General features: G+C 39.9%; 1 protein-coding gene and 1 non-coding gene across 16 annotated transcripts in view; one reads left to right on the forward strand and one right to left on the reverse strand.

Moving 5' to 3' along the window:
* GALNT11 (polypeptide N-acetylgalactosaminyltransferase 11) overlaps positions 1–13,141 on the forward strand; it is an 81,469-nt gene that overhangs the window by 32,707 nt on the left and 35,621 nt on the right. Inside the window, exons 1-2 of one of the 15 annotated variants that reach the window (XM_065541112.2) lie at positions 869–1,014; positions 5,436–5,546. The exons of 12 other annotated variants lie outside the window; for them this stretch is intronic. The gene's annotated coding sequence lies outside the window, so the exon portion shown is untranslated. Of the gene's footprint in view, positions 1–868; positions 1,015–5,435; positions 5,547–13,141 lie in introns of those variants that run through there. 2 more of the 15 variants (XM_045388084.2, XM_065541114.2) reach the window with 2 other exon arrangements.
* LOC102131225 (small ribosomal subunit protein eS24) lies at positions 4,476–4,988 on the reverse strand. The gene has a single exon (XR_006696667.2). It is a non-coding gene; the product is annotated as a small ribosomal subunit protein eS24 (transcript).

Raw genomic sequence — 13,141 nt, forward strand, 5'->3', positions numbered from 1 at the left:
TTTTGCTTTTGTTGCCTGGCGTTTTGAAGTAGTATTCATAAAATATTTTCCCAGATTAATGCCCTGAAGCATTTCCCCTGTTTTCTCTCAGTAGTTTTATAGTTTCAGGTCTTACATCAGGTCTTTGATCCATTTTCAGTTGATTTTCATATAGAGGAGGGAGGCTAGTTTCATTCGTCAGCATATGAATATCCAGTTTTCCCAGTACCATCTATTGAAGATACTGTCCTTTCCCCAGTGAGTATTCTTGGCATCTTTGTCAATAATCAGTTGGCTGTAGATACTGTGGATTAATTTCTGGGTTCTCTGTTCTGTTCCATTGCTCTGTGTGTCTGTTTTTATGCCAGTACCATGTTTCCATCACTACAGCTTTGTAGTATATTTTGAAGTCTGGGAGCATGATGCTTCCAGCTTTATTCCTTTTTTTTCCTCTTTGAGTTGTAAGCCACTTTTAGTATATTTGGAACTCTGTGGGTGTGGTGGTAAAGTGTGAGGGAGGGTGGGAGTTCTGGAATCTGGTTAAATCTCAGTCTGACAGCGGGTCTGGGTCTCACATAGGTTCACTCTTACAGTGGGTGGTGATCTTCACAAGTATTTCTCTAGTGTTAGAGTTCTTCTCCCCTGTCCCCTATTCCCGCCCTGTTTCCTTGAGGCCCTGACCTTTGCAAATTTTTTTGCCCTGTAGGTATGACAGGAAGGCTGGAGGGAACTGGAGTGGGAGGAATGCCCTTTGCATTCACCTAGTTAGGAGAAGGATCTGGCAAAGCTTTTTTCCCCTGGAGCAAATGACTTTGTGGCAGAGAAAACTCTGGGCTTATTACTCTTCCCCTCCCCTGCCAGAAGGGATCGTTCTGGGATCTTCCACCTTAGTGCCTGGTGGAGTTTCTGGAGGTAAAGCCCACAGAAGTGTGGGTCCCGCACCTCCTGAGACTGCTTCCCCGAGCTTCTCACTGTCTCACTAGTCCACATCCAGCCTCCAGCACCAGCTTATGGCTCCCGCAGTTTCTGCTCCAGGTAAGCGGATCTCGTCTGTGTCTTTCCAGGTTTCCAGCACAGTTTGCCCTGTTAGCTCCGCTTTCTGATGGTCCCAGAAGAGTCATTGATTTTGAGTTTTCCCAGCTTTTTGTCATCATCAGGAGTGAAGGCTTCTATACTCATTACATGTTGCGGCTGAAAGCGAAGTCACCACCTTCTTTTTAACTTGTATTTTGTGACTTGTTACCACTTCAGTGCTTTAGACACATAGGTTCAGTGCTGCAGTATTGTGTCTAGGTTTGATTATGCTAAATTTAATCTTTCTTATATATCACCTGATTAATAAGGATTTCGAACTATACTGCCTGGTAGCTTTTGTTTTCCTTAGAAAAGCTTATCACTTTTTGACTGGGTGCGGTGGCTCCCGCCCCATAATCCCAGCACTTTGGGAGGCCAAGGTGGGCGGATCACCTGAGGGCGGGAGTTTGAGACCAGCCTGACCTACATGGAGAAACTCATCTACAAAAATACAAAATTAGCCAGGTGTGGTGGGGCATGCCTGTAATCCCAGCTCCTTGGGAGGCTGAGGCAGGAGAATCGTTTGAACCTGGGAGGTGGAGGTTGCGGTGAGCTGAAATTGGCGCCATTGCACTCCAGTCTGGGCAACAAGAGTGAAACAGTCTCAAAAAAAAAAAAAAAAAAGAGACAAGGTTATCACTTTTTAATGTTCTGTTCTTGCAAGTATAAAGGTATCTTACTACTTTTCAGTAAAACGTTTTCCTATGCATTAGTTTGCACTTTAAGGCAACAAAAGCTGTAAAGGCTCTCTTTATTAGATTTTTCATTAGTGCGTCTAAGGATTTGTCAAATTGTTCCTTTTCTGTTGAAACCTGAATTGATTAGTTTTCATTCCTCTAGAAGCAGATCTTGAGATTGAAATCTGAATCCAAGTTGTGTATTTGCCAGGTAATCCCAGGACACACCAGTAGGGGAATGCAGTGTGCCATCTAGGAGAGACAGCCAGTAAAGGGCATGTTTTCAAGCCAGGTCCCGCTGTGGACAACTGAAGCTTCATTGTGCTGGGGAATTCTATAGCCAGTGTAGAATACGTATGTCTGAGTTGTTATTTTTCCACTGGGAGTTTGGAGGGAGGCTGTATTTAAGGAAGCTGGGGTCGTTTTTATCAGTATATTGTGAGGACTGCCCTCAGGTAGGTCGGTACACATTCCCTTGTAGTTTGGGCCTGCCCTGCATGTGGGTAGATGGGCTTCAGAAGCCAGAGAGATACAGGTACTGGCAGTTGGAATTCAGAACACTGTGTGGGATGGTAATGCTCCACAGGACCTGCAAACGACAGTAACTACGATGTTTATTTACTGGGCTTGGTTAACAGCATGAGCTGGGATCTGGTGATTTGCCAGATTGATTAAGTCTGTCAGCTTTCTAAACTGTTGAGGTGGTAGATACTCAGAAATTAATTTCCTATACAGTTCACTATGTATGGAGAAAAAGATTTTTCTGAAAAAGGCCGATAGCTAGGCATGGTGGCTCATGCCTATAATCCCAGTACTTTGGGTGGATGAGGTGAGGATCGCTTGAGCCCAGGAGTTGGAGGCTATAGTAAGCTATGAGCATAACCACTGCACCCCAGTCTGGGTGACAGTGAGACCCTGTCTCCAAAAAAAAAGGCCCAAGATTTTGGTCAAATCACAAGTTTGATTTGCTGATTTTTTTTTTTTTTTGGGCAATACCTAGCCTGCACACTTTGAAATGCAAAAACAACTCTTTAGAAAATAGCCCTGGCCTTGTGCTTCCGATAATGGTCTGAGTAACCTAGTTAAAGCCAGCTGATACTTTTCTGAAAAGCATCAAGGAATTTACAACATAGTAAAGAATTACTGGGCTAAGATTAGGGAGGTAGAAATCCAGAGACATGAGCCTCTGACCCAGGGCCGCTTTTGCCCGCTATTTGCCCGCTATTTGCTGTTCTGGAAGAGCAGGTGAGAGGCTGGGGAGTGTAGTTAACTGACTCACAGGAGGACAGGAACAAAAACTGGAGTCTAGGACTTGCCGTGGGTAAGAAATCTGGTGAGCCACCTAGGGTTAATGTTGAAGCCTTGAGAGACTGCCGTCCAGAACACTCATGGGCTGGGAGTGCGCCCGCCTTTGCCTGGACTGAAGCTCCATGGGGTCACCTGGGGGTTTAGTAGATCTCAAATGGTGAAATGGATTAGGGTAATCTCAAATTGCTGGTGACCCCAGTCACCTAACAGAGGCAGATGAAAATCCTCTCCAGAGGAAGATAACATCTCATGTCTCAAGTGATTTCTGAAATGATTTTTCAACTAGAGTGTCCACCACACAACCAAGTCAGTGTAACCAGGCCCAGTGGGAGACAACCTTAACAAGAACCCGCACAGATAACAGAGTATAGAAACAGGCTTTGTAGACAGTGGAATTACCAGACAGATGCTAAAGCATATGTTTATTATGTTCATGGAGATAAAAGTTGAATAAAAACATTTCAACAAGGAATTGGAAACTTAATATGAAGGGGCAAAGCAGACCTGAAAAACAACGAAATACTAGATCTAAAAAATACAGTAGCCAAAATAGAGGATTCAGTGGATTCAGCAGATCAGATACTGCTGAAGAGAAAAGTGAGCCCCCGGAGAGATCAGAAGAAACCTCTCTGAATGACGTGTGAGCGGGGAAAGGCTGGGCAACACTGAAGAGGCTGTAAGAAATACACCCCATCCTTAGAAAGTCTGACGTATGTGATTGGAATTCTAGAAGGAGAAGAGGGAGTGGGGTAGAAGGAATATTTGTTTTTGTTTTTTTTTAGACGGAGTTTCACTCTTGTTGCCCAGGCTGGAGTGCAATGGTGCAATCTCAGCTCACCTCAGCCTCCGCCTCCTGGATTCAAGCTATTCTTCTGCTTCAGCCTCCTGAGTATCTGGGATTATAGGTGTGTGCCACCATGCCTGGCAAATTTTGTATTTTTAATAGAGACGGGGTTTCTCCATGTTGGTCAGGCTGGTCTGGAATCCCCGACCTCAGGTGATCCACCCGCCTCGGCCTCCCAAAGTACTGGGATTATAGGCGTGAGCCACCGCGCCCGGCCAGAAGGAATATTTGAATAAATAATGGCAGAGATTTTTGAAACCCCATGTAAGATGACAATCCACAGAATAAGAGATTCTAAATATAGCATAAGGTGATTTTTAAAGTTTTCCACTTCTAAGCAATAGTCTGATTCATTTTCCTCAGATTGAGCTTCCTTCCTCTCTTGCTCTCTAATTTTAGCAGTGGTTTTCAGAATTCTGCTGAGAGTGTTTTTCTAACAACTGATGAATTACATGGTTTTTTTTTAATCACATTTATAAAATAATTTATGTACTAGAGTTCCAAAAATTTTGATTGGACAAAAAGGATGCAACTTCTATTTTGATTGAAGACCACGAGATAAGAACATCTTTTTTTTTTTTTTTTTTTTCTCCACATGAAAGTTTTTAGTTTATTAATCTGCTTGTGAAAAATCCATAATGGACACAGGTAGCCTTTTACTGCAGCACCTTTACTCTTTCGGCTGTGATCCAATCTCCAGCTCACTTTTTGCCAGCACCAACATTGGCCTTTGCAGTCCCCCTGACTTTCTTCATTCTGTTCTTGCATTCCTTTCGTTGCTTTCTTGAGGTCTTTTTCTTCTCATACAGGCCATGTCTTGCAAGTCTATGTTTGGGTTCCTTTTTCTTTGCATAATCCAGGGAGTCATAAATCATGCCAAAGCCAGTTGTCTTGCCACCACCAAAATGAGTTCTGAATCCAAATACAAAGATGACATCCGGTGTGGTCTTGTACATTTTGGCTAGTTTTTCCCGAATTTCTGTCTTAGGCACTGTTGCCTTCCTGGGGTGAAGGACATCGATGACCATTTGTTTCCTCTGAAGTAGTCGGTTGGTCATGAACTTTGAAGTGCGGACAGTTACGGTGTCCATGATGGCGGCCTATCTTCAGACAGTCAGGGAGGAAAAGCAAGAACATCTTAAATAAAAGACAAGCTTTCCAGACCCAAAGGATTATTTTATAATGCAGGAATTTCAGCATAATGGGCAGTTAGGGGGCAGAGCCCCTCACTAGCACCCCTCAGTCATGGTTTATAGGTAGCTCTTACTCTGTCTCTCCCGGCCAACTAGGAAGAATGCCTCTCACAGATGAATGGCATACCTGACACAGGAAAGAGTATGTGTAGGATGCAAGTGAAGACCCTTGTATTAATACTACTATTAATATTTATGTATAATAGCTGGACACAGTGGCAGGTGCCCATAGTCAGTTTATTTCAATTTATATTATTTGTTTTCCTTACTGTTCTTTTCTACCCCATAGAATTAGGAGGTAACTGACCTCATGCTTGCTCCCTGAGGCTATGGTAGCTTTTACCTTCTTGTCTTCCACAGGTCTATAGTGAGCGAGAGCTGCTACTTTTTACTTGGGCATTTGTTCAAAGTGTTGAAGAATAATGGTCAGCCTCTACCATCCCTTGTTCACTGGCTCATCAGCTGCCCCAGGTTTTGCTCTTTTAGCTATTTGCCATGTTGTTTGTCCTTTTAGTTTATTTTCTGTGTGTTTGATTAAATTTGCTTCTTTCTCCCATCAGCATTACTTTGTGGTTTTCTTCTGCATTTGAGACACAGTGTTAGACATTTCATGCGTTCATGTTCTTTTTGACTGTTTTACAGAGAAGAGATTCATAAATATCAGGGATGTCTGAGGATCATTCCCAGGGAGCATATGATGTCTGGAATTTGCTCTGAACCTTTCCTAATTCAACAGTCTCCTTATCTGTAATTATAAACTACTATTGGTAGCTGTAGTTTATTTCTTCTAGTTTTCAGGGTAGATAAGGAATGAGAAAGAATAATGTGTATTTTTATGTTGTCATCACCTGGTAATTTCACAGGGGTATGTAGGTACTGTACTGTTGTGAATTAATATTTGTACTCACATGACTACAGCTGAGTTAAAATATGAATGTGCCTCTTGTATGGAAAAAGCTAACAAATATTTGCTGTTTGACAAGTTGTAATACAGGGTATCTTACAAGAAAATAGCTGGAAATTACCAAAAAGTAAATATTTAAATACATTTTAAATGCATTAAATATTGTGAAAATTATTTTATGCTGGTAGAAAATGAACGTTGTCCTGTGAAATAGAATTGTCTCATTAGTCTTGTGGTAAAAGATGGACATTAAAAGGTGATTATGAATTTCAGATTAGATAATGATTCATAGAGGAAAAACTATTCTTCAAATTGTGCTTTTAGAACATTTGTTCAGTACTCAAATTTTATTCTCGTATTTTTGACATATTGATGAAATTAAAATATTCTTTCAGTGTGCTTAAAACCATTTGGTTTTCTTTGGACATGTGGCTATGGAAATCCCCTTTGCTTGTGAAGTTAAAATGATATGGTATCCTATTTCTTTCATAGCCTTAAAGTATTTAATCTTTTCCATAGTTGTTCTTATATTTTCAAGTTAGGGAGTTTTTCCCTAAGAAATTTTTTATCTCGTTTCTTAAATCACTACATATTCCTTGTAGAAAATGTTTTAAATAAAAGAAAGAACAAAGAAAATTAGCCATAATGCCGCTAACCTAAGTCGATTAATTTTTTGGTGGTTGCCAAAAGCAGTATAGCATTTTGTAGATAGTGAAGAAAGATGAAAAATAAGTAGTAGATTATATAGCAGAACATTGAAGTGGTGAGACTTCTAGTGATTTTTAAATAGTTTTCTTTTTGCTTCTCTGTATTTTCTGAGCTTTTAGCACAATAGCAAAAGCTATTAAAACATTAATTGTGGGCCAGGTGCAGTGGCTCACACCTGTAATCCCAGCACTTTGGGAGGCCTAGGCGGGCAGATCACCTGAGGTCAGGAGTTCAAGACCAGCCTGTCCAACATGGCGAAACCCTGTCTCAAAAAAAACACAAAACATTAGCCGGGCCTGCTGGTGGGCCCCTGTAATCCCAGCTACTCAGGAGGCTGAGGCAGGAGAATCGCTTGAACCCGGGAGGCAGAGGTTGCAGTGAGCCAAGATCTTGCCGCCGCATTCCAGCCTGGGCGACAAGAGTGAAACTCTGACTCAAAAAAAAAAACAAAAAAACAAACAAACAAAAACATTAATTGCCAGTACCCTGAATGGAGCCTCGCCTGTAGATCTTCTATTGTATTCCTAGTTTATCAGCCTTTTCTTTAGGATTATTTAATGATTTTCATTAAATCATTCAGAAATAACTTAGATTTCTGAAAGATTAAGATTTCTGGAAAACGTTAGATTGTTTAAACTGGAAGATTAGTGGAATTAAGCCATCATCTGTAGAGTGACATTGCATAACAGGCATTGTCTTAGTGACTTTTATGTAATTTAACTGCTTTATGGAGCACGGTTTTATAGCTGGTGTGGACTACGTCCTCTAATAGAGGGCCACTACAAAAAGCATTTCAAAAGGAGCCTTCTTACCTCAAAGCCCAGTATTGTGCTGTTGAGAAATACCCCTCAGGCTAATCTGATGATGATGCCGGAATGTAAATTGGGTGAGCTGAGATTTTAGTCCTTTTGCGACCTAAATAGTTCACCAGAAAACATTTTAGATATTAACAACAGTTTTTAGATATTAACAACAGTAGATGCTAACAGTCACAATAAAAATTTGCTTTTTGTGCAGATTTAAGTATGTATGTGCTTAAATTGTTATTTGCATGTTTTTGTATACACATTTTTCTAGTTTCCTGGATTGCATAGTAGTATAAGGCTACTCTTCACTTACAAAGATGATGTCAGCTTCCAGCCCTGACCCCATACCACTCTATCTGTTTTCTTCCTCTTCTTATGGATATCAGCTTTTTAAAAATGGTTTATGGGGGATGCTAGAAACCAACCCAAAATTATGCTTTGTCTTTTTTTTTATCCTTTGTTTTATAATATAGGCAGGTGTGTGTACTTACATGTAGCATCCTATATATATACACTCTTCTCATCTTTTTTCACCTGACAACATAATTTACAGATTAATCTATAATTAGCAATTAATAAAGACACTTTCCTTTTTATAGCTGTGTATTGCTCTGTTGTGTGGATAGTTGTTAGTTTGTTCAACCAGCCCCTTATTAATGGACAATTGGGTTGATTTTAGCCTTTTGCTATTATAAATAGTTCTGTAGTGAGTAGGCCTATGCATATATTGTTTCCTATTTTTACCATCTGCGGTATAGATTACTAGAAGTAATATTGCTAAGTCAGAGAGTAGATAGTGTATTTTTGCTGGATATTGCTAAATGAACCTGCATAGAAAGTATACTATGTGTTAGAAATGCTTGTTCCTCGGTGATGTAAAGAAATAGCACTTGAACATAAATTTAATTTCCTCAGCAAGGCCATTTTTACTTTCTGCAGAAAGGGTACACTCACCAGCAGTTTTGCCACGAGAGTACACTGAACAAAGGAGACAAGGTCTTTTAAAACCTGACGCATCCACCCTACTGCTGTGTCTGGTTTCCATTGGCTGGGATGGAACCTCACATTCTGTATTTGTCCCGATTGGCTAGCAACTTAGAACTTTTTAAAAGAGGCAAAGGCAGAGGAGAACAAAGGAAAGAGGAAGTAACTTGTGGAATGCTGAGAAAGGTAAAAACACCTTCAAATAAGGAATAGGAACAGGCCATGACCTAATGCTTGGACCAGTATAAGCATGCCAGGGCAAATATTTAGGCTAAATTGTGGGAGCTAAGAACATAAAGTACATTGATTTCTTTATCACGGCTAGCAGATATTTAAGAATGTTAGCACAGGTCTTTGAATAAATTTTGTTTCTAAGAGAAGTTACTATTTATTCCTAATTAGATGGGGAGGAAAGTTTTTGAAGAGGAACCTCTACTTTGCTTTTTACAAATGTATGAAAGTTTCTCTACAGCCTCACTGTCAGAATATGTTGTCAAGCTTTTGGATTTTTTCAGTTAAACGGGTGGGAAATGATATTTCAATGTAATTTAAATTTGCATTTCCCTTAGTATAAGCAGGTTTGAGCATTTTTTTCATATAGCTAAGAACTACTTGTGTTTCTGTTCTGTGAATGGTTTATAAGGTGGTTGTTCCTTTATTTTTAGAATCTCTTTGAGATTGTGACTCACAGACCCTAAGGTGACCCCCAGTAATTCCCTTCCCTGCAGTGGGGACGGGTCCTGTGACTTGCTTGTAACCAACAGAGTATAGCAAAGGTGATAGAATGTCAATCTCTTGATTAGGCTAGGTCATATGGCAAAAATAGGAGGCCACTTCCTGTGACTACATCAACGTTATAGAAGACTGTGTCTTAAGCAGACCAGAGTAGGGAGACTCCTCAGGGTTGGTTTGATGAAGTCAAGAGCCATATTGGTGAAGCCCATGTGGCAAGGAACTGCAGGGAACCTCTAGGATCTGAGGGTGGCCTCCAGCCGACAGCTATTAAAAAGCCAGGGCCCGTCAGTCCTGAGCCACAAGGAATTGAATTCTTACAATTTGAGTGAGTTCAGAGCAAATTCTTCCCCAGTTAAGCCTCTAGGAGAGAACACAGCTTGGCTGACACCTTGTTTGTAGCCTTGGGGACCCTCAGTAGAGGGTCCAGCTGAGCTGTACTCACTCTTGACCCACAGAAATAGCAAGATAATAAGTGTGTGTTGTTTTAAGCCATTAAGTTTGTAGTAATTACATAGCAATAGAAAACCAATATTGAGATATTACTCTTTTGTCTGTGATACCAATGATAAGTATTTTTTCTAGTTTGTCACTTGTCTTTTTGCTATTCTTTTTATGTCTTTTAGTATCCAGAGTTTTTTGTCTTTATGTAATCCAGTTTCTTTTCCTGTATTCTGATCTTTTTTAGTCCTAGCTAGAAAAATTTTGGCCAATCCCAGATAATAGAGGAATTTACTCATATTCTCTTCTAGTACTTGTATGGAGTCATGTTTTATAATTAAATATCCAATTTTCTTGATAAATGATGGGAGGAGTAGACTCTATTGTTTTTCCATATGGCTAGACAGTTGGTCTGACATCATTTAGTTGAAAGTCATTCATTTCCTCTCAGGTTTGTGATGTTGTCTTTATTTATACTAAGCTTATACTAAATTTGTTTATAGCAAACTTATACTAGATTTCTAAATTTCTAAATGTAATTGGGTCTTTTTTCTCTTCTTTTCCCATTGGTTTGTCTGTCTGTGCGTGGGCCCTGCTGTGCTGTTTGAATAGAGAAGCCCTGGAGTTCGCTTGCTCTGCAGTGGGGCTCACATCCCGCTAGTTCTTTTTCCAAAGTTTACCTGTCTATTCCCTGCTTATTTATTCTTTTCCAAATGAACTTTATAATTAACTTGTCTATCTCCAGAAAAAAAAAAACTGATAATATATTTAACATGATTGTGTAGCACATACAAGTTAACTTAGGGAGAACTGACGTATTTATTAGGATTTTGTGTCTTTTTGTCCAAGAATATGGCATGTACATCTTTCCATTAGTTCAAGTCTTCCTTTGGGACCTTTTGGAGTTTCGCATTGTTTTCCTCATAAATGTTTTAGACATTTATTGTTAAATTTGTGCTTAATATTTTAAGATGTTTGTCTTGATATAAATGAGATTTTTTGTGGGGGAGGTTCAGTCTTTGTCAGGTTTTTGAAATAAATGTTATGTTCATTTCATAAAACAAATTGGAAAGCTTTCCTTTAAAAAAATATTTGGCTTAAGTAGCAGTAGGATTTCCTCTGACACTCTTCTGTGTGCCTGGTGGTTTGTTTTGTTGTTTTTTGTTTTTTTTCTTTGGAGTTTTTGTTTTGGGGAACTCTTTTACGACTTTCTTTGGGACTGGGGTCAATTTTAATAAGTCGTATTTTCTTTAAAAGTTACTCTCTTCTAGCTAGGTGCAGTGGTGCACACCTGTAATCCCAGCTGTTCAGGAGTCTGAGAGAAGGATAACTTGAGCCTGGAGTGTGGAGTTTGAGTCTAGCCCGGGCAACAGAGGGAGACCCTGTCTCTTAAAAGAAAAGAAAAGAAAAATTTACATTTTTAAGTTGATTTTGTTAGAACTATACAAAATCACCTCTTTTTAAAATTTCCTCTCACAGTGTTTTCAAATTTATTGTTAAGAAATCATGGACTAAGAGGAAGACTTGGTACTTTTGCTGGCGTGTTGAGTAGTTTGTTTCATAATGAAACCGTCTAATGAAACTGTTTAAACTGGTTAGCAGCGTTTCTTGCCTCTCCTTCTTGCCTCTCCTTCTTCACAATAAACACTCATTTCCTAGGATGTGGTCTGCTTACATATTATACTCTTCTCTAAGATTTCACATTGCACAGAATGTAAACAATGTCCTTTAACCTTTTCTGGAACAGAAATACACTTCAAAAAATACACTTCAAAAATTATACGAACAAGTATGTATTAATTGTTAATACTAAGCACTATGCTAAACATATGGGTCTGAAAAGATGGAAGTGACCCCTGTCCTCAGGGGGCTCGTTTATGGTAAGTATAGCAGTGCTTACCCTACAGGCAAATTGTCTGTTGGGATATCTTGGGTTCACATATCTGTAAAGGATGATTCTGCTGTCATTAATTGTCCCCCTCCAAAATCACAGTGTTGAGCATCTCATTTTCCAGCCATGACATTTCATCTTTCTGGTTCCCTCTGTCTGGTAACAACTCCAGCAATTATTTAGCCACACCAGGACCTCTAATCCATTGGCCTATTCACATTTTTCATCTTGCCTCATACTTCCACATCCTCATATCTCTGTTTCCCTGGCTTAAATCTGTGATTTGTCATAATCATCCCACTGTATATACTTGCCCCATTCCTGTCTGTTGTACCTCCCTGGCAAAAACCCACCTCTCAGCTTATAAGGCACCTATCCCTGAGCAGCTACCAGACCATGACTGAAGAAAAACGTAAGACCATAGTGACTTGTCTCACTTTAATAAATTCAGGTTCACGACTGGTTAGCCTTTTATTCATTTAACTTTGAAGAACGTATTAGTTGATGTCTAACTGCTGAAGTTTTGGCCCTGTTAACTATTCAAGTTTATGATTGAAAGAATTTGTCACTAGTTGTTTTGCCTTAAGTAACCTGAGATACTTGCTTTGACTGTCCTTTCAAAGGCTTTCAGACTTGGATATTAAAGGCATGGTAATTGCCTTTAGAAGGGATAGCAAACAGTATGAAACAAAAGGATTTTGTTATGTAGATACTAGATTCATTATTCATTCATTATTAGTTTAGATTTTGATTTTAGCTTTTGATTTTTGTTTGGATGTTTTTAGTTTCTTAAGCAGGTGAGAAATTTATTGAATAATAGACATTTGATTTCTTTGCATTTCCTTCATATTTGGGTGTTGGCTTCTTTTTTTTATTTTTGGAGACAGTCTTGTTCTGTTGCCCAGGTTGGAGTGCAATGGCATGATCTTGACTCACTGCAACCTCTGCCTCCTGGGTTCAAGCGATGCTGAAGATCCTCAGCATCCAGAGTAGCTGGGATTAAGGCGTGTGCCACCACACCCAGCTAGTTTTTGTTTTTGTTTTTGTTTTTGTTTTTGTTTTTGAGACAGAGTCTCCCTCAGTTGCCCAGCTGGAGTGCGGTGGTGCAACCTCGGCTCACTGCAACCTCTGACTCCCTGGTTCAAGCAATTCTCCTGCCTCAGCCTCCTGACTAGCTGGGATTAGAGGCACGTGCCACCACGCCCAGCTAATTTTTGTATTTTTAGTAGAGACAGGGTTTCATCATGTTGGCCAGGATGATTTCAGTCTCCTGACCTTGTGATCTGCCCGCCTCAGTCTCCCAAAGTGCTGGGATTACAGATGTGAGCCACCACACCTGGCCCAGTTTTTGTATTTTTTTAAGTAGAAACCGAGTTTCACCATGTTGGCCAGGCTGGTCTTGAACTCCAGATCTCAGGCAATCCACCCACCTTGGCCTCCCAAAGTTCTGGGGTTACAGGTGACAGCCACCGCACCCAGCCCTAACTTCTTGACCTATCTGAAAAGAGATAGTGCCTTTGTTGCTTCTGAACACCATTATGCTTAATTGTATAAAAGAAATTATGGGATTTTATAAATGTATATGTTTTTAAATTTAGTA

This window comes from Macaca fascicularis, chromosome 3, assembly GCF_037993035.2.
Source record: "Macaca fascicularis isolate 582-1 chromosome 3, T2T-MFA8v1.1".
NCBI classification, from domain to species: domain Eukaryota; kingdom Metazoa; phylum Chordata; class Mammalia; order Primates; family Cercopithecidae; genus Macaca; species Macaca fascicularis.